This window comes from Salmo trutta, chromosome 18 (genome assembly GCF_901001165.1).
Source record: "Salmo trutta chromosome 18, fSalTru1.1, whole genome shotgun sequence".
NCBI classification, from domain to species: Eukaryota; Metazoa; Chordata; class Actinopteri; order Salmoniformes; family Salmonidae; genus Salmo; species Salmo trutta.
In genome coordinates this window covers 14,706,117-14,726,993 of record NC_042974.1, presented here as the reverse complement: position 1 = coordinate 14,726,993, position 20,877 = coordinate 14,706,117, and positions in this window count along the sequence as shown.

Genomic DNA, 20,877 nt, shown 5'->3' with positions numbered 1-20,877 from the left:
GAAAGACAGCGTTAAATCACGGTGATGCCCTTACAACACACATAAATACAGTGTATACATTGTCATTGGCTCACATGTATTTACTAAACCCAGCCACGCTTAAAACTCTTTTAATGGACATTGAGGGCTTCAGAATGCCAGGGTTTACCCCACAATGCACTGGGGTAATTCAGGGTTTCACATCTGACACCACGCCCTCATCCATTAGTCCCTATTATCCCAGTCCCCTTTAATGATCTGGGTTTGATTTGCCTGTAGCAGCAGTCAGCTGTCATGTGTGTTTAATGTGAAGCTGTCCGGGTTTTGTAGCCTGGTTTAACCAGACTGAATGCTGCTGAAGGTTAAACCTGACCATATGAGCACAGCATTCAGTCTGGTTTAACCAGGCTATGGGTCACAACCAACCGGAAACAATGATGAAGCAGTGTGTACCCATGGCAACCCTTGAGGTCTACTATTGTTGTTGGTATATTTTATTAGAAATTCCATATCATGGCTCGTCTTCTGAGTAATTTTCCTCACACATTGGTTTTGATTTGACAGCTTGCCACCGCTGGATTTATGACTCATATGCTGTGATTATGTGTATGATTATTATATATTATGTAACCAAGTATTACAGGAAGTGTGTTTTACAGGAAAGGTGACAGTTGTGTATGGGGATGTGTGGACTGGAGGCCTGGCTTGGGCGTGGTGTCTTGCTGACGTGTTAAGTAGGTATTCATCCTGTCTAGGCAAGGCTTACCAGGGGACTGACCGTCACCTACTAATGAGATATGGAAATCACAAACTTACAAACCAGGAAGAGTTACTTTTACTGTTACAGACACAGAGGAGGACCAATATCATGAGCGATTTCAGGTATAGGTCTAACCCAGGGCTGTTCAATGTCGGTCGTGGAGAGCCAAAACACTTCTGAGTAGGTAAACCACCACTACCCTGCGTACTTATACCTTATCCAACCTCTCAGTTCCTCCACCCACACATGCTATGACATCTTCTGGTTTCAATGATGTTTCTAGAGACAATATCTCTCTCATAATCACTAAATGCCTAGGTTTACCTCCTCTGTACTCACATCCCACCATACCTTTGTCTGTACATTATACCTTGAAGCTATTTTATCGCCCCCAGAAACCTGCTCCTTATTCTCTCTATTCTGGACGTCACAGACGACCAATTCTTATAGCTTTTAGCCGTACCCTCATACTGATTCTTCTCTGCTCCTCTGGGGATGTAGAGGTGAATCCAGGCCCTGCAGTGCCTGGCTCCACTCCTACTCCCCAGGCGCTCTCTTTTGATGACTTCTGTAACCGTAATAACTTTGGTTTCATGCATGTTAACATTAGAAGCCTCCTCCCTAAGTTTGTTTTATTCACTGCTTTAGCACACTCTGCCAACCCGGATGTCCTAGCTGTGTCTGAATCTTGGCTTAGGAAGTCCACCAAAAACTCTGAAATCTTCATCCCTAACTACAACGTTTTCAGACAAGATAGAACAACCAAAGGGGGCGGTGTTGCAATCTACTGCAGAGATAGCCTGCAGAGTTCTGTCCTGCTATCCAGGTCTGTACCCAAACAATTTGAACTTCTACTTTTAAAAATCCACCTCTCCAAAAACAAGTCTCTCACCGTTGCTGCCTGCTATAGACCCCCCTCGGCCCCTAGCTGTGCTCTGGACACCATATGTGAACTGATTGCCCCCCATCTATCTTCAGAGCTCGTGCTACAAGGTGACCTAAACTGGGACATGCTTAACACCCCAGCCATCCTACAATCCAAGCTTGATGCCCTCAATCTCACACAAATTATTAATGAACCCACCAGGTACAACCCCAAAGCCGCAAACACTGGCACCCTCATTGATATCATCCTAACCAACGTGCCCTCTAAATACACCTCTGCTGTTTTCAACCAAGATCTCAGCGATCACTGCCTCATTGCCTGCACCCGTAATGGGTCAGCGGTCAAACGACCTCCACTCATCACTGTCAAACGCTCCCTGAAACATTTCAACGAGCAAGCCTTTCTAATCGACCTGGCCCTGGTATCCTGGAAGGATATTGACCTCATCCCGTCAGTAGAGGATGCCTGGTTATTTTTTTTAAATGCCTTCCTCTCCATCTTAAATAAGCATGCCCCTTTCAAGAAATTTAGAACCAGGAACAGATATAGCCCTTGGTTCTCCCCAGACCTGACTGCCCTTAACCAACACAAAAATATCCTGTGGCGTTCTGCATTAGCATCGAACTGCCCCCGCGATATGCAACTTTTTAGGGAAGTTAGAAACCAATACACACAGGCAGTTAGAAACGCCAAGGCTAGCTTTTTCAAACAGAAATTTGCTTCGTGCAACTCCAACTCTAAAAAGTTCTGGGACATTGTAAAGTCCATGGAGAATAAGAACACCTCCTCCCAACTGCCCACTGCACTGAGGATAGGAAACTTTGTCACCACGGATAAGCCCACTATAACTGAGAATTTCAATAAGCATTTTTCTACGGCTGGCCATGCTTTCCACCTAACTACCCCTACTGCATTCAACAGCACTGCACCCCCCACAGCTACTCGCCCAAGCCTCCCCCATTTCTCCTTCTCCCAAATCCATTCAGCTGATGTTCTGAAAGAGCTGCAAAATCTGGACCCCTACAAATCAGCTGGGCTTGACAATCTGGACCCTTTCTTTCTAAAATTATCTGCCGAAATTATTGCAACCCCTATTACTAGCCTGTTCAACCTCTCTTTCGTGTCGTCTGAGATTCCCATAGATTGGAAAGCAGCTGCTGTCATCCCCCTCTTCAAAGGAGGTGACACTCTTGACCCAAATTGCTACAGACCTATATCCATCCTACCCTGCCTTTCTAAGGTCTTCGAAAGCCAAGTCAACAAACAGATTACTGACCATTTCGAATCCCACCGCACCCTCTCCGCTATGCAATCTGGTTTCAGAGCTGGTCATGGGTGCACCTCAGCCACGCTCAAGGTCCTAAACGACATCGTAACCGCCATCGATAAGAAACAATACTGTGCTGCTGTATTCATTGACCTGGCCAAAGCTTTTGACTCTGTTAATCACCACATCCTCATCGGCAGACTCAGTAGCCTTGGTTTCTCAAACGATTGCGTCGCCTGGTTCACCAACTACTTCTCTGACAGAGTTCAGTGTGTCAAATCGGAGGGCCTACTGTCTGGACCTCTGGCAGTCTCTATGGGGGTACCACAGGGTTCAATTCTTGGGCCAACTCTTTTCTCTGTATACATAAATGATGTCGCTCTTGCTGCTGGTGAATCTCTGATCCACCTCTACGCAGACGACACCATTCTGTATACTTCTGGCCCTTCTTTGGACACTGTGTTAACAACCCTCCAGACGAGCTTCAATGCCATTCAACTCTCCTTCCGTGGTCTCCAACTGCTCCTAAACACAATAAAACTAAATGCATGCTCTTCAACCGATAGCTGCCTGCACCTGCCCGCCTGTCCAGCATCACTTCTCTGGACGGTTCTAACTTAGAATTTGTGGACAACTACAAATACCTAGGTGTCTGGTTAGACTGTAAACTCTCCTTCCAGACTCACATCAATCATCTCCAATCCAAAGTGAAATCTAGAATTGGCTTCCTATTTCGCAACAAAGCATCCTTCACTCATGCTGCCAAACATACCCTCGTAAAACTGACCATCCTACCAATCATCGACTTTGGCGACGTCATTTACAAAATAGCCTCCAATACCCTACTCAACAAGCTGGATGCAGTCTATCACAGTGATATCCGTTTTGTCACCAAAGCCCCATATACTACCCACCACTGCGACCTGTACGCTCTCGTTGGCTGGCCTTCGCTTCATAATCGTCGCCAAACACATTGGCTCCAGGTCATCTACAAGACCCTGCTAGGTAAAGTCCCCCCTTATCTCCGCTCACTGGTCACCATAGCAGCACCCACCTGTAGCACGCGCTCCAGCAGGTATATCTCTCTGGTCACCCCTAAAGCCAACTCCTCCTTTGGTTGTCTCTCCTTCCAGTTCTCAGCTGCCAATGACTGGAACGAACTACAAAAATCTCTGAAACTGGAAACACTTATCTCCCTCACTAGCTTTAAGCACCAGCTGTCAGAGCAGCTCACAGATCTCTGCACCTGTACATAGCCCATCTTTAATTTAGCCCAAACTACTACCTCTTCCCCTACTGTATTTATTTATTTTATTTATTTTGCTCCTTTGCACCATATTATTTATATTTTAACTTTGAACTTTCTTCAAACTACAAATCTACCATTCCAGTGTTTTTCTTGCCATACTTTATTTACTTTGCCACCATGGCATTTTTTGCCTTTACCTCCCTTATCTCACATCATTTGCTCACATTGTATATAGTCTTATTTTTTTCTACTGCATCATTGATTGTATGTTGTTTTACTCCATGTGTAACTCTGTGTTTTTGTATGTTGTCGAACTGCTTTGCTTTATCTTGGCCAGGTCGCAATTGTAAATGAGAACTTGTTCTCAACTTGCCTACCTGGTTAAATAAAGGTGAAATAAAAATAAAATAAATAAAAAAAACTATTGGTCAACGTGCAATCATTGGAAAATAAACTGGATGATCTACGATTAAGACTATCCTACCAACGGGACATTAAAAACTGTGATATCTTATGTTTCACCGAGTCGTTGTCGACCTGGATAATATAGAGCTGGCTGGGTTTTCCGTGCATCGGCAGGACAGAGCAGCTACAGAAGTCAGAAGTTTACATACACTTAGGTTGGAGTCATTAAAACTCGTTTTTCAACCACTCCACAAATTTCTTGTTAACAAACTATAGTTTTGGCAAGTCGGTTAGGACATCTAATTTGTGCATGACACAAGTAATTTTTCCAGCAATTGTTTACAGACAGATTATTTCACTTATAATTCACTGTATCAGAATTCCAGTGGGTCAGAAGTTTACATACACTAAGTTGGCTGTGCCTTTAAACAGCTTGGAAAACACCAAAAATATATGTCATGGCTTAATAAGAGACTGATAGGCTAATTGACATCATTTGAGTCAATTGGAGGTGTACCTGTGGATGTATTCCAAGGCCTACCTTCAAACTCAGTGCCTCTTTGCTTGACATCATGGGAAAATCCAAAGAAATCAGTCAAGACCTCAGAAAAAAAATTGTAGACCTCCACAAGTCTGGTTCAACTTTGGGAGCAATTTCCAAATGCCTGAAGGTACCATGTTCATCTGGTACACAAGGTATAAACACCTTGGGACCACACAGCCATCATACCGCTCAGGAAGGAGATGCATTCTGTCTCCTAGAGATGAACGTACTTTGGTGCGAAAAGTGCAAATCAATCCCAGAACAACAGCAAAGGACCTTGTGAAGATGCTGGAGGAAACAGGTACACAAGTATCTATATCCACAGTAAAACAAGTCCATTATCGGCATAACCTGAAAGGCCGCTCATCAAAGAAGAAGCCACTGCTCCAAAACCGCCATAAAAAAGCCAGACTACAGTTTGCAACTGCATATGGGGACAAAGATCGTACTTTTTGGAGAAATGTCCTCTGGTCTGATGAAACAAAAATAGAACTGTTTGGCCATAATGACCTTTGTTATGTTTGGAGGAAAAAGGGGAACGCTTGCAAGCCGAAGAACACCATCCCAACCGTGAAGCACAGGCGTGGCAGCTCATGTTGTGGGGGTGCTTTGCTGCAGGAGGGGCTGGTTCACTTCAAAAAACACATGGCATCATGAGGAAGGAAAATGATGTGGTTATATTGAAGCAGCATCTCAAGACATCAGTCAGGAAGTTAAAGCTTGGTCGCAAATGGGTCTTCCAAATGAACAATGACCCCAAGCATAATTTGTGGCAAAATGGCTTAAGGACAACAAAGTCAAGGTATTGGAGTGGCCATCACAAAGCTCTGGCCTCAACCCTATAGAAAATTTGTGGGCAGAACTGAAAAAGCGTGTGCGAGCAAGGAACCCTACAAACCTGACTCAGTTACACCAGCTCTGTCAGGAGGAATTGGCCAAAATTCACCCAATTTATTGAGGGAAGCTTGAGGGAAGGCTACGGTTTGACCCAAGTTAAACAATTTAAAGGCAATGCTACCAAATGCTAATTGAGTGTATGTAAACTTCTGTCCCACTGGGAATGTGATGAAATAAATAAAATATTAAATAAATAGTTCTCTCTACTATTTATCTGACATTTCACATTTTTAAAATAAAGTGGTGATCCTAACTGACCTAAGACAGGGAATCTTTACTAGGATTAAATGGCAGGAATTGTGAAAAACTGAGTGTCAATGTATTTGGCTGAAGTGTATGTAAACTTCTGACTTCAACTGTATGTCTGGTAAGACGAGGGGTGGGGGTATGTGTCTATTTGTCAATAACTGCTGTTGCGTGATGTCTAATATTAAAGAAGTCTCGAGGTATTGCTCGTCTAAGGTAGAATACCTCATGATAAGCTGTAGACCACAAAATCTAACAATAGAGTTCTCCGTTAATATATTCATAGCCATCTATTTACCACCACAAATCAATGCTGGCATTAAGACAGCACTCAATGAGCTGTGGAAGGCATAATTACACAAGAAAATGCTCATCCAGAATGGGTGACCCTAATGGCCTGGGACTTTAATGCAAGGAAACTTAAATCTGTTTTACATCATTTTTACCAGCATGTCACATGTGCAAGCAGAGGAAATAAAACTCAAGACCACCTTTACTCCACACACAAAAATGCATACAAATCTCTCCCTCGCCTTCCATTTGCCAAATCTGACTATAATTCTACACTCCTGATTCCTGCTTACAAGCAAAAACTAAAGCAGGAAGTACCAGTGACTCACTAAATACAGAAGTGGTCAGATGATGCAGATGCTACGCTACAGGACTGTTTTGCTAGCACAGACTGGAATATGTTCCAGGATTCATCCAATGGCATTGAGGAGTATACCACCTCAGTCACCGGCTTCGTCAACAAGTGCACCGGCTTTGTCAACAAGTGCATCGACAACGTTGTCCTCACAGCGATCGTACGTACATATCCCAACCAGAAGAAATGGATTACAGGCAACATCCGCACCAAGCTAAAGGCTAGAGCTGCCACTTTCAAGGAGCAGGACATTAATCTGGATGCTCATAAGAAATCCTGCTATGCCCTCAGAAAAACCATCAAACAGGCAAAGCGTCAATGCAGGCCCCGAAGCTCGTAGGATGTGGCAGGACTTGCAAACTATTACGGCCTACAAAGGGAAACCAGACGCGAGCTGCCCAGTGACGCGAGCATACCAGACCAGCTAACTGTATTTATTGTTGGTTTTGAGGCAAGCAACACTGAAGCATGCAATGAGAGCAGCAGCTGTTCCGGATGACTGTGTGATCACACTCTCCATAGTTGATGTGAGCAAGACCTTTAAACAGGTCAACATTCACAAAGCCGTGGGGCCAGACGAATTACCAGAACATGTACTCAAAGCATGCGCAGACCAACTGGAAAGTGTTTTCACAGACTTTTTAAACCTCTCCCTGACTGAGTCTGTAATACCTACATGTTTCAAACAGACCACCATAGTCCCTGTGCCCAAGAAAGCGAAGGTAACCTGCCTAAATGATTGGCCCAGTAGCACTCACGTCGGTAGCCATGAAGTGCTTTGAAAGGCTGGTCATGGATCACATCAACACCATCATGCCAGAAACCCTAGTCCCACTTCAATTTGCTTACTGCCCCAACAGATCCACAGATGAAGCAATCTCAATCGCACTCCACACTGTCCTTTCCCACCTGGACAAAAGGAACACCTATGTGAGAATGCTGTTTGTTGACTACAGCTCAGCATTCAACACCATAGTGCCCACAAAGCTCATGACTAAGCTAAGGACCCTGGGACTAAACATCTCCCTCTGCATCTGGATCCTGGACTTCCTGACGGGCCGCCCCTGGGTGGTGAGGGTAGGCAACAACGCATCTGCCACGCTGATCCTTAACACTGGGGCCCCTCAGGGGTGTGTGCTTAGTCCCCTCCTGTACTCCCTGTTCACCCAGGGCCGTGTGGCCAAGCATGACTCCAACACCATCATTAAGTTTGCTGACGACACAACAGTGGTGGGCCTGAACACTGACAATGATGAGACAGCCAATAGGGAGGAGGTCAGAGACCTGACAGTGCAGAGACAGGACAACAACCTCTCCCTCAATGTGAGCAAGACAAAGGAGCTGATCGGCTGTTTGGCCCTCCATTAACATCGACGGGGCTGTAATGGAGCAGGTCGAGAGTTTCAAGTTCCTTGTTTTCCACATCACCAACAAACTATGATGGTCCAAACACACCAAGACAGTCGAGAAGAGGGCACAACAACACCTTTTCCCTTTCAGGAGACTGAAAAGATTTGGCATGTTTCCCCATATCCTCAAAAAGTTCTACAGCTGCACAATCGTGTGTATGGCCCAGTACGTCACCGGGGCCAAGCTTCCTGCCATCCAGGACATATATACTAGGCGGTGTCAGACGAAGACCCAACAAATAATAAAAGACTCCAGTCACCCAAGTCGTAGACCGTTCTCTCTGCTACCACACGGCAAGCGGTACTGGAGCTTCAAGTCTACCCCATGCCACAAGACTGCTGAACGATTAATCAAATGTCCACCCAGACTATTTATATTGACTCCCCTCCCTCTGTTGTTACACTGCTGCTACTCGCTGTTTATTATCAATGCATAGTCACTTTACCCCTACCTGCATGTACAAATTCCCTTGTCTAACCTGTACCCCCGCACATTGTCTTGGTACCGGTGCCCCGTGTATATAGCCTTGTTATTGTTATGTAATTTTCTTGTGTTACTTTTAATTACATTTTTTTACATCAGTTTATTTAGCAAATATTTTCTTAACTCTATTTCTTGAACTGTATTCTTGGTTAAGGTCTTGTAAGTAAGCACGGTAAGGTCTGCACCTGTTGTATTCGGTTTATGTGATAAATATCATTTTATTTAATTTTATTTGAATTAACTACTAGGTAGGAACAAAACCAGAAGTGTTTTGGCCCTTCAGGACTGGAATTGAACAGCCCTGAGCTGTGTTCGAATACTTATACTAGCCATACTAACAGCAATAACCTTATTATTTGTGATGTAAATTGAGTATGTAGTATGCTTATTGGTCATGGTATGGATATAGTTAGTATGCCAAAAGTTCCCGGATGTTGTACTAAATTCGCCAAAATACAAAGTATACAAGCAGTGGACATTATTTCTGTGCTTTCCATACGAATTGCAGTATATCATTACAGCAGTAAGTACCGGTATGTTAGCTAGCTACCTAACATTTGTTGGCTACTAATAAATCGAACTTGCCAGTATATTAACTATATGTCATTCTTAGCTTAGCTAAGTGGTATAGTCGGTATGTGTTCTCAATGGTCATTGTTAATTATTTGTACTCCTCTTTATTTCTGAATAAGCTCATGTGCTGCTAGTGCTCAGGCTGTCCTAAATCTGATGCAATAGATGTTTTTCCAAATCGCACCCTATTCCCTATATAGTTCACTACATTTGACCAGAGCCCTATGGGGAATAGGGTGCCATTTGGGACGTATTGCATGAGTAAATCAAAAACTGTAGTCTTCTTGAAGCTCTGGCTCTTCTATTTGTTCCCTTTGAGGCTCAGTCTGTGAGGCTCAGCTTGTGAGGTGGAGCATACATTATTTCTGAAGGTACAGGGGACCCAGACAAACATACTCCTAATACCCATTCAAATCCTTATTGATGCGGTGGCTCTGGAGAACTCAAATAGAGATAACTACAGTAACTGTCAATGGGTGTTTTGATGAGGAATTGTGGTTGTGTTATGTTGTTGAAAGTTAGACGGGGCTCTGTGTGTGCAATGAATGTGATGTTTTTCCAGCCCTACTGGAGCCATAGGCTTTCTCGTCTGTCTGCCTCCAACCCAGTAACAGGAGCCATTATATTTGACTGACAAAATTGGAGTGGAAACAGATTTGCAGAGTAGACACAGTGGAATAGCTCATCTAATGATCAGTTTAATGGTAGTCATAATAACTGGTGTGTTACTGATTGAGTTGGAATAGATGAATGTCTACAACACCAAGAAGTGACAGCTAGCTATTTAATTTCAGACTCACTACTGTAATGACACAAGGTTCCATTATATAGAGCTGGCAAACCATCCAGCTCCCTCTGTTGCTCTCTCTAAGGCTTAGTCACAAATGGCACCCTATTTCCTACATAGTGCACTAATTTTACATTTTAGTCACTTAGCAGACGCTCTTATCCAGAGCAACTTACAGTAGTGAGTGCATACATTTCATACATTATTATAATTTTTTTCCCCATACTGGTCCCCTGTGGGAATCAAACCCACAACCCTGGCATTGCAAACACCATGCTCTACCAACTGAGCCACATGGAACCATTTTAACCAAAACCCTATGAGCTTTGGTCAAAAGTAGTTTTCTATTTGGGGAATAGGGTGCCATTTGGGATGCCGACTAATACTACTACCTGTAAAGACGTGCGCTGAGAGTCGGGAAGCAAGTTCAGGGAGTGAGTGATTCAATCAATAAACGAAACACGAACAACGCACAGACATGAAACTGAAACAGAAACATATATAGGGAAGGTAATCAGGGAAGTGATGGAGTCAAGGTGAGTCTGATGACGCGCAGGTGCGCGTAACGATGGTGACAGGTGAGCACCATAACGAGCAGCCTGGTGTCCTAGAGGCCAGAGAGGGAGCACACAGCTAACAAACAACTTCTAACTGAAGGCCATCAGACTGTTAAATAGCCATCACTAGCCGGCTTCCACCCAGTTACGCAACCCTGCACCTTACAGGCTGCTGCCTTATATACATAGACTGGGAATCACTGGCCACTTTAATAATGGACACTAGTCACTTTAATAACATTTAAATAAGGTTTACATACTGCTTTACTCATCTCATATGTAAATACTGTAATCTATTCTACTGTATTTTATTCAATGCCACTCCAACATTGCTCAATCTAATATTTATATACTTCTTAATTCCATTATTTTACTTTTAGATTTGTGTGTATTGTTGTGAATCATTTTTAGATACTACTGAACTGTTGGAGCTAAGAACTCAAGCATGTATCTACACCCGCAATAACATCTGCTAAACATGTTTATGTGACCAATAAAATTGTATTTTATTTTATTTTATTTGGTCCTCTACCAGGCTCCTCACCAAGCAGCCTATGGGTGTGTCCCAAATGGAACCCTATTCCCTATATAGTAAATAGGATCCATTGGGTTCTGGTCCAAAGTAGTGCACTATATAGGGAATAGGGTGCCATTTGGGATGCACCCCATGAAAAGCCTCGTCCAAACAATCTCTGACATCATAAGCTCAAGGATTTCCCAGGTGTTCCGGAGCCAATGACATCTCCCTGCCATTCTGGAGTACAATGGGGACTTTGAGAGGTGGCTGGTTGCTGGTGACAGGTGACAGATGGTTGGTGGCTGGTGACTGGTGGCAGGTGGCTGATAGCTGCTGGCTGGTGACTGGTGGCTGGTGACTGGTGGCTTGTGACTGGTGGCTGGTAGCTGGTGACAGGTGGCTGGTGACTGGTGGCTGGTGACTGGTGGCTTGTGACTCGTGGCTGATGGCTGGTGACAGGTGGCTTGTGACTGGTGGCTGGTAGCTGGTGACAGGTGGCTGGTGACAGGTGGCTGGTGACAGGTGGCTGGTGGCTGGTGACTGGTGGCTGGTGACTGGTGGCTGGTGACTGGTGGCTGGTAGCTGGTGCCAGGTGGCTGGTGACAGGTGGCTGGTGACAGGTGGCTGGTGACAGGTGGCTGGTGACTGGTGACTGGTGGCTGGTAGCCAGTGACAGGTGGCTGGTGACAGGTGGCTGGTGACTGGTGGCTGGTAGCCGGTGACAGGTGGCTGGTGACAGGTGGCTGGTGACAGGTGGCTGGTGACAGGTGGCTGGTGACTGGTGGCTGGTAGCCGGTGACAGGTGGCTGGAGCCAGGTGGCTGGTGACAGGTGGCTGGTGACAGGTGGCTGGTGACAGGTGGCTGGTGGCTGGTGAGAACAGTCAGTAAAACAAGAACAGAAACAGACATCAACAAGAAGTCCTCAATCTTAAAAAAACAGAAAGTGGAGATGAGATCCAAAATAGCTTTGCAGCTGAACCCAGTTAACGCCATTTGGAAAATATTTATGGGGGCAGTCTTCAGCTAACATTTCGGAGAAGGTTTGTGTGTGTTTGTGTGTTTGCAGTGAACACTGGAGGGGGCATACATATTCAAAACATAAACAATATAATTTTTCTTAACTCCACTACCATTCTGCAGTAAAAACACATGTATTATTCCAATGTTTTGAAGCCAAGGTCTTTCTGAAACAACTATGTGTTTGTGTTAGAGCCCTAGACTGTGCTGTCAACTTTACCTTATTAAAATGTAATTAAACAGCATATTAATGTGCTGCTACCCGGCGCTGTGATAGCAGGCAGGCAGCAGAGCCTCCACAGCACACAGATTCCATCTGCATCCCAAATGGCACCCTATTTTCTATGTAGTGCACTATAGGGCTCTGGTCAAAAGTTGTGCACTATATAAGGAATGTGGTGCCTTTTAGGATTCAGCCAAACTCCCTTTCCTTCTCCCTTTCCATGGAAGGCTGACTTAGTCCCAGACTGCAGTGTCACAGGAGTGTCACAGACTGCAGTGTCACAGAAGCAGGTGTGACACTGTCAGGCAGTGTCACACCTGCTCCTGCTCCCCCTCCCTGGTGCCAGGCTCCTCAGCATTACACACTCCTGCCACCATCAGTACGCACACCTGCCTTTCCCCGTCACGCGCATCAGCATATTATTGGACTCACCTGAACCCAATCACCTGTTTATTACCTACCCTATATTTGTCAGTTCCCCATCTCTGTTCCCGGCTGCTGCATTGATTGTCGTTTGTCATTGTGTATCCGTGTGCTAACGCTGTTCCTGTCTTGCTCTTTGTCTGTTCCTAGTTAACCACTTAACTACATCAGTCCATATGTATGTGATCCACAACTCATTTTCTCTGCCCTTGTTAATTGCAACCCAGGAACCCAGAAGGGAGAGAGACTGCCAAATAACATTTAGCAGATACTTTTATCCAAAGTGAATTAGTTATGCGTGCATACATTTTAGATATGGGTGGTCCTGGAAATCAAACCGACTACCCTAGCATTACAAGCACCATGCTCTACAAACTGAGCAACAAAGGATAATTTAGGACAGTAGTACCTTATAAAGGCAGTAAGGGTCCATTTGGGATGCACATGTCTAGTTTACATAGAGACTGAAAAAAGCTATCATTTAATGGGAAAAATGTTCACTTTCCCTGAGCTGAACCCTAATGCTGCTGTCTGTAACTGTGTTGGTTGAACATTGTGCCTGCCATCAATCCAGCACCCTGACACTGCCAACACATTTCGATGTTCAGATCGGGCACCGCATCTCGGCCGTTGCAATCTGACACAACTAATGTAGACCTGGTCTTTAATGACACCCAGGAAAATACTACCCAGCCAGGACATAATAATAATAATAATAATAATAATAATAATAAAGGAGAAGGGTCTATCAAAGAGTGCCTGTGAATACATTGCGTAATAAACCTTATTTCTGTGAAAGGACCGACGCCGCAGATGAGAACAGATACATGGAGTTGACATTTAACTCCAAAGAGAGAAGTCAATTAAGTAAGGACGGTCTTGATTTCCATCTCACCGACTCCTCACATCCAAGCATCACAAATGTGTAGGCCCGCATCCTAAATGGCACTCTATCCCTTATATAGTGCACTGAAAAGTAGTGCACTGTATAGGGAATAGGGTGCCATTTAGGACTCAGCCTAAATCATTTCAATAATTAGCACTCTACAAGAAACTCTGTATATCACGTAGAGGACGTATGCATTCGTCATTCTCATTACATGTAAAAGGGAGTTACAGTTAAACCACCTCGGCCAGACTCACATTTTATCACCCTCAACTCATGGGAGGTAGAACTGATTTGAGGGAGTAGGCTATGATTCCATTTTGTATTCACATTTGCATCTCCTCCTGGCAGCTCATCAGAGAGAGAAGGGATATCTTGTTTAGTAAGGAGCTTTATGAGGTGTGTGTGTGTGTGGCATGTAACACGTTCACCACGTTAGAGGGCAGAGAATAGAGAATGCAGGGCACTCCTGAGTGTGTGTGTGTGTGTGCGTATGAGTCCATTGAAGTTTAAAAGGTGGTTAAAATTCAATGGAATTTATGCGGTTAGAATTCAATGGAGTTTAGGAGGTGGTTAGAACTCTGTAGAGTTTAGGTGGTTAGAATTCCATGGAGTTTTGGAGGTGTTTAGAATTCCATGGAGTTTAGAAGGTGGTTAGAATTCCATGGAGTTTTGGAGGTGTTTAGAATTCCATGGAGTTTAGAAGGTGGTTAGAATTCCATGGAGTTTAGAAAGTGGTTATAAATCCATGGGGAGTTAGGTGGTTATAATTAAATGGGGGTTAGAAGGTGGTTAGAATTCCACAGAGTTTAGAAGGTGGTTAGAATCCCATGGGGGGTTTAGAAGATGGTTATAATTACTTGGGGGTTAAAAGGTAGTTAGATCTCCATGGAGTTTAGCGGTTGGAATTCTATGGAGTTTAGGTGGTTTGATTTCCATGGAGTTTAGGTGGTTTGATTTCCATGGAGTTTAGGTGGTTAGAATTCCGTTCAGTTTACATGGTTATATTTCCATGGTGTTTTGGAGGTGGTTAGAATTCCATGGAGTTTAGGTGGTTAAAATTCCGTGGAGTTTAGGTGGTTAGAATTCCATGGAGTTTTGGAGGTGGTTAGAATTCCCTGGACTTTAGAAGGTGTTTAGAATCCCATGGGGGTTAGAAGGTGGTTAGAATCCCATGGGGGTTAGAAGGTGGTTAGAATCCCATGGGGGTTAGAAGGTGATTAGAATCACATGGGGGTTAGAAGGTGGTTAGAATCCCATGGGGGTTAGAAGGTGATTAGAATCCCATGGGGGTTAGAAGGTGGTTAGAATCACATGGGGGTTAGAAGGTGGTTAGAACCCCATGGTCATTAGAAGGTGGTTAGAATTACATGGACTTTAGAAGGTGGATAGAACCCCATGAGGGTTAGAAGGTGGTTAGAACCCCATGGGGGTTAGAAGGTGATTAGAATTCCATGGTCATTAGAAGGTGGTTAGAATTCCATGGAGTTTAGAAGGTGGTTAGAATCCCATGGCATTTCGAAGGTGGTTAGAATCCCATAGAGGTTATAAAGTGGTTAGAATTCCATTTAGTTTAGAATGAGGTTAGAATTCCATAGGGGTTAGAAGATGGTTAGAATTCCAGAGTTTAGAAGGAAGTTACATTTCCATGGAGTTTTGAAGCTAGGTAGCATTATATGGGTGTTAGAAGGTGGATAGAATTCCATGGGGGGTTAGAAGGTGGTTATAATTCTATAGAGTTTAGAAGGTGGTTAGAATCCCTTGGGGGTTAGAAGGTGGTTATAATTCTATAGAGTTCAGAAGGTGGCTAGAATCCCATGAGGGTTAGAAGATGGTTAGAATTCCATGGAGTTTAGAAGATGGTTAGAAATTCATGGAGTTTAGGTGGTTAGAATTCCGTGGAGTTTAGGTGGTTAGATTTCCAATGAGTTTATGTGGTTAGATTTCCAATGAGTGTATGTGGTTAGAATTCCATGGAGTTTAGAAGGTGGTTAGAATTCCATGGGGTTAGAAAGTGGTTAGAATTCCATGGAGTTTAGGTGGTTAGAATTCCATGGAGTTTAGGTGGTTAGATTTCCGTGGAGTTTGGGTGGATAGAATTCCATTGAGTTTACGTGGTTAGAATTCCATGGAGTTTAGAAGCTGTTTAGAATCCCATGGGGGTTAGAAGGTGATTAGAATTCCATGTGCGATTAGAAGGTGATAAGAATTCCGTGGTAATTAAAAGGTGGTTAGAATTCCATGGAGTTTAGAAGGTGGTTAGAACCCCATGGGGGTTAGAAGGTGATTAGAATTCCATGTGGGATTAGAAAGTGATTAGAATTCCATGGTCATTAGAAGGTGGTTAGAAGTCCATAGCATTTAGGAGGTGGTTAGAATCCCATGGCATTTCGAAGGTGGTTAGAATCCCATAGGGGTTATAAAGTGGTTAGAATTCCATGGAGTTTAGAATGAGGTTAGAATTCCATAGGGGTTAGAAGATGGTTAGAATTCCAGAGTTTAGAAGGAAGTTATATTTCCATGGATTTTCTAAGCAAGGTAGCATTATATGGGTGTTAGAAGGTGGATAGAATCCCTTGGGGGTTAGAAGGTGGTTATAATTCTATAGAGTTCAGAAGGTGGCTAGAATCCCATGGGGGTTAGAAGATGGTTAGAATTCCATGGAGTTTAGAAGATGGTTAGAAATTCATGGAGTTTAGGTGGTTAGAATTCCGTGGAGTTTAGGTGGTTAGATTTCCAATGAGTTTATGTGGTTAGAATTCCATGGAGTTTAGAAGGTGGTTAGAATTCCATGGAGTTTAGCTGGTTAGAATTCCATGTTGTTTAGACGGTGGTTAGATCTCCATGGAGTTTAGGTGGTTAGAATTCCATGGAGTTTAGGTGGATAGAATTCCATTGAGTTTACGTGGTTAGAATTCCATGGAGTTTTGGAGGTGGTTAGAATTCCCTGGACTTTAGAAGGTGTTTAGAATCCCATGGGGGTTAGAAGGTGGTTAGAATCCCATGGGGGTTAGAAGGTGGTTAGAAGCCCATGGGGGTAAGAAGGTGATTAGAATCCAATGGGGGTTTGAAAGTGATTAGAATCCCATGGGGGTTAGAAGGTGGTTAGATTCCCATGGGGGTTAGAAGGTGTTTAGAATCCCATGGGGGTTAGAAAGTGGATAGAATCCCATGGAGGTTAGAAGGTGGTTAGAATCCCATGGGGGTAAGAAGGTGATTAGAATCCCATGGGGGTTAGAAGGTGGTTAGAATCCCATGGAATTTAGTTGGTGGTTAGACAATTGTCATTACTTACTTGGTATGATGATACTTCTCCAGTTGAAGTCGTTAGGTTCCACAGGGAGACATTAGAGACACAAAGAGAATAAATAAGTAATCTTACCACTTAAATGAAATAATTCAAGTGCCCTTGTAATGAAAGCTTGGTTTTAATGGATTCATTTATTTACAGTTTTCTTGTCAGCCATTGAGACTTTTTAGCCCTTTCGAGTTCAAAATACTGTCTTTATAAAAGCATTCAGACCAATAAAGGACTAAATTACAACAATCAAACACACATACACAGCATGTATCCTATAGTTAGCAAACAAACATAGAGTACCAAACTAATGCAAACAATAAGTATACATTATTAGGAAGGACTTCTATATTTGTCTAGCTGCCAATGACCACATTTTTACTGGAGTCTGCCCTGTCTTAATGTTTATGCATGTACCAAACAATTTTCTCTTGTCGCTAGGAGACTCATCAGCGATATACACTGAATGTACAAACCATTCCATGACATACACTGACCAGATGAATCCAGGTAAAAGCTATGATCCCTTAATGATGTCACTTGTTAAATCCACTTCAATCAGTGTAGATGAAGGGGAGGAGACAGGTTAAAGAATATTTTTTTTCAACCTTGAGGCAATTTAGACATGGATTGGCAGTTTCGGCAGTTTCCCGTGTGTATCAAGAATGGTCCACTACCCAAAGGACATCCAGCCAAGTTGACTTAACTGTGGGAAACATTGGAGTCAACATTGGCCAGCATCCCTGTGGAACACTTTCAACACCTTATAGTCCATGCCCTGATGAATTGAGGCTATTCTGAGGGCAGAAGGGGTTCCAACACGCATCCTGAGACAGTTACACTTATCTCTTCAATAGAACCCATGTTGGTATACCACCAGCAATTTCAGAGGATATTTCAAAGATAGTAGTATAAACATTTTATATACCAGTAAGATGTACACGTACAGGAGTGGATGCGATAAAACAGGGTTCCCCAACTGGCGGCCCGCAGGCTGAATTTGGCTCGCGGGTGGTTTTATTTGGCCCCCCAAGTTGTCTGAGCATTAAACCTATAAAAACTCCAGGAGTTCCAAGTAGCATCCACTCTCCTGGGTAAGAGTAAGACATAAACTGATAATGTGGTCATTGTTCAAAGCCTGGAGTAAGACATCTTGGACAGTATCTTGGTCACAAAGACAACTCCAAGACTACAGAACTTCTACACTTGGCACCCACCATTCAGACACATAGCTGGAATAAACTGGCTCTGCCCTTGACTATTTTTATTTTTTATTTTCTTTATTTAACCTTTATTTAACTAGGCAAGTCTGTTAAGAACGGCCAGATGTGATTCAGTTTGGATTTGAACCAGGGACTGTAGTGATGCCTCAAGCACTGAGATGCAGTGCCTTAGACTGTAGGTAAATAAAGGAAGGCTAAACTTATTCCAGGCCGCAGATGCTGACGTTAACAAATAGTGTTCACTATTTACCGAATGACCAAGCCGGCTTCTCCAGAATGTAAATATTGTGAGGCGAAAGGCGAGGGGTTAGCTGGATTCACGCTTAAACATGAAAGATGGTGAGCGGAAGCTTATCGGCCAGTGAGTGATGGTGAGTTTATTGCCCAATTGACGATGATGAAAAATAACCTCTGGAACATAATTTCCTTCTCATAAGCTTTTAACACATCAAGCGCCACCTCATTCATTAATGTCATTAAGTAATGGAGTTATAGGTTTTTGCAGTTATACAACCATGCTATTTCAACATACTCAAAAACACTTGATGATACAATATATACGTACACAGCAGTATGTGGACACCACTTCAAATTAGTGGATTTGGCTATTTCATCCACACACGTTGCTGAAAGGTGTATAAAATCGAGCACACCGCCATGCAATCTCCATAGACAAACTTTGACAGTAGAATGGCCTTACTGAAGAGCTCAGTGACTTTCAACCTGGCACCGTAATAGGATGCCACCTTTCCAACAAGTCAGTTCGTCAAATTTCTGCCCTGCTAGAGTTTTCCCGGTCAACTGTAAGTGCTGTTATTGTGAAGTGGAAACATCTAGGTGCAATAACAGCTCAAATTGCTTGTCGCAGTTGCAACACTCACTACCGAGTCCCAAACTTCTTCTGGAAGCAACGTCAGCACAAAAACTGTTCGTTGGGAGCTTCATAAAATGTGTTTCCATGGCCAAGCAGCTGCACACAAGCCTAAGATCCCCATGCGCAATGCCAATTGTTGGCTGGAGTGGTGTAAAGCTCGCCGCCATTTGACTCTGAAGCAGTGGAAACACGTTCTCTGGAGTGTTGAATCACGCTTCACCATCTGGCAGTCCGACGTACGAATGTGGGTTTGGTGGATACCAGGAGATTGCTACCTTCCCGAATGCATAGTAATTACTGTGAAGTTAGGTGGAGGAGGAATTATGGTCTGGGGCTGATTTTCATGATTCAGGCTAGGCCCCTTAGTTCCAGTGAAGGGACATCTTAACGCGACAGCATACAATGACATTCCAGATGATTCTGTGCTTTCAACGTTGTGGCAACAGTTTGGGGAAGGCCTTTTCCTGTTTCAGCATAACAATGCCCCTGACCACAAAGCGAGGTTCATACAGAAATGGTTTGTCGAGTTTGGTGTGGGAGAAGTTGTCTGGACTGCACAGAGCCCTGACCTCAACCCTGTCGAACACCTTTGGGATGAATTGGAACGCCGTCTGCAAGCCAGGCCTAGTCACCCAACATCAGTGCCCTACCTCACTAATGCTCTTGTGGCTGAATGGAAGCAAGTCCCTGCAGCAATGTTTCAACATCTAGTGTAAAGCCTTCCCAGAAGAGTGGAAGCTGTTGTATCAGCAAAAGCACCACCAACTCCATATTAATGCCCATGATTTTGGAATGAGATGTTCGACGAGCAGGTGTCCACATGCGGTTGCCCATAGAGTACAGTTGTAACGCTATCCCACCAGACATCACCTCAAACACGCGCACACAGCCAATCACCCCACCAGACATCACCCCAAACACAGACACATACACCAACACACACACACACACACTCTGCTGCCAATCAACCCTGTTTTCATAACCTTAGTGTGTTTCCACAGAGACCGGGAGAGCTCAGGTGTTTTCATAGTGTGGGGTTTCAATTCCAGCGTTCCAGGGTCTCCTTCAAACAGAGACTGAGATTGACTGAGGAGCGAGAGAGAGGGATAGAGAGATAGGTGTAGAGGTAAAAACAATACTGGAGAATAATCTATGTTACAATAATCTGTGTTACAATAATCTATGTTATAATAATCTATTGTTACATACGTTCATAGACTTTCTATACAGTTCTGACTAACAGAAGTTGGGGAGCCATAGAGTCATCTCTTCCCATACACCTATGACTGAATTCTAATCCTCATACTCTCACTTATAGAACAATAACAGTTTCTTATCTTTTTCTTACATTGGAAATCAAAATTTGGATTAATTACCGTCACGCTATAGTAGGGATTGATTGAAGCTCAATGTTAAATTCAAATCTCCCTACGATTATGTCTAAGCCAATATGACACCAATGTCGAGGAAAATCAGCAAATCAACTTGATTGGAGGTACACAACACCCTCCCTGTCTCTCGTCAGAATGGTTACAGAGAACCACTATACCGGATTTTTAAAGTCATTAGCATTAGGGTCGTCAGACACATTTTTTTTCCCAAACCTAGCTGAAATTCTAGAATTCGAATTAAAGTTGGCTACAGAGTCCATAAGGTGACAATTAGACTTGGATCCATTTGGACTGAATATGTTTGTAGATGCAACAGTTTTTATTAAATGTATAAT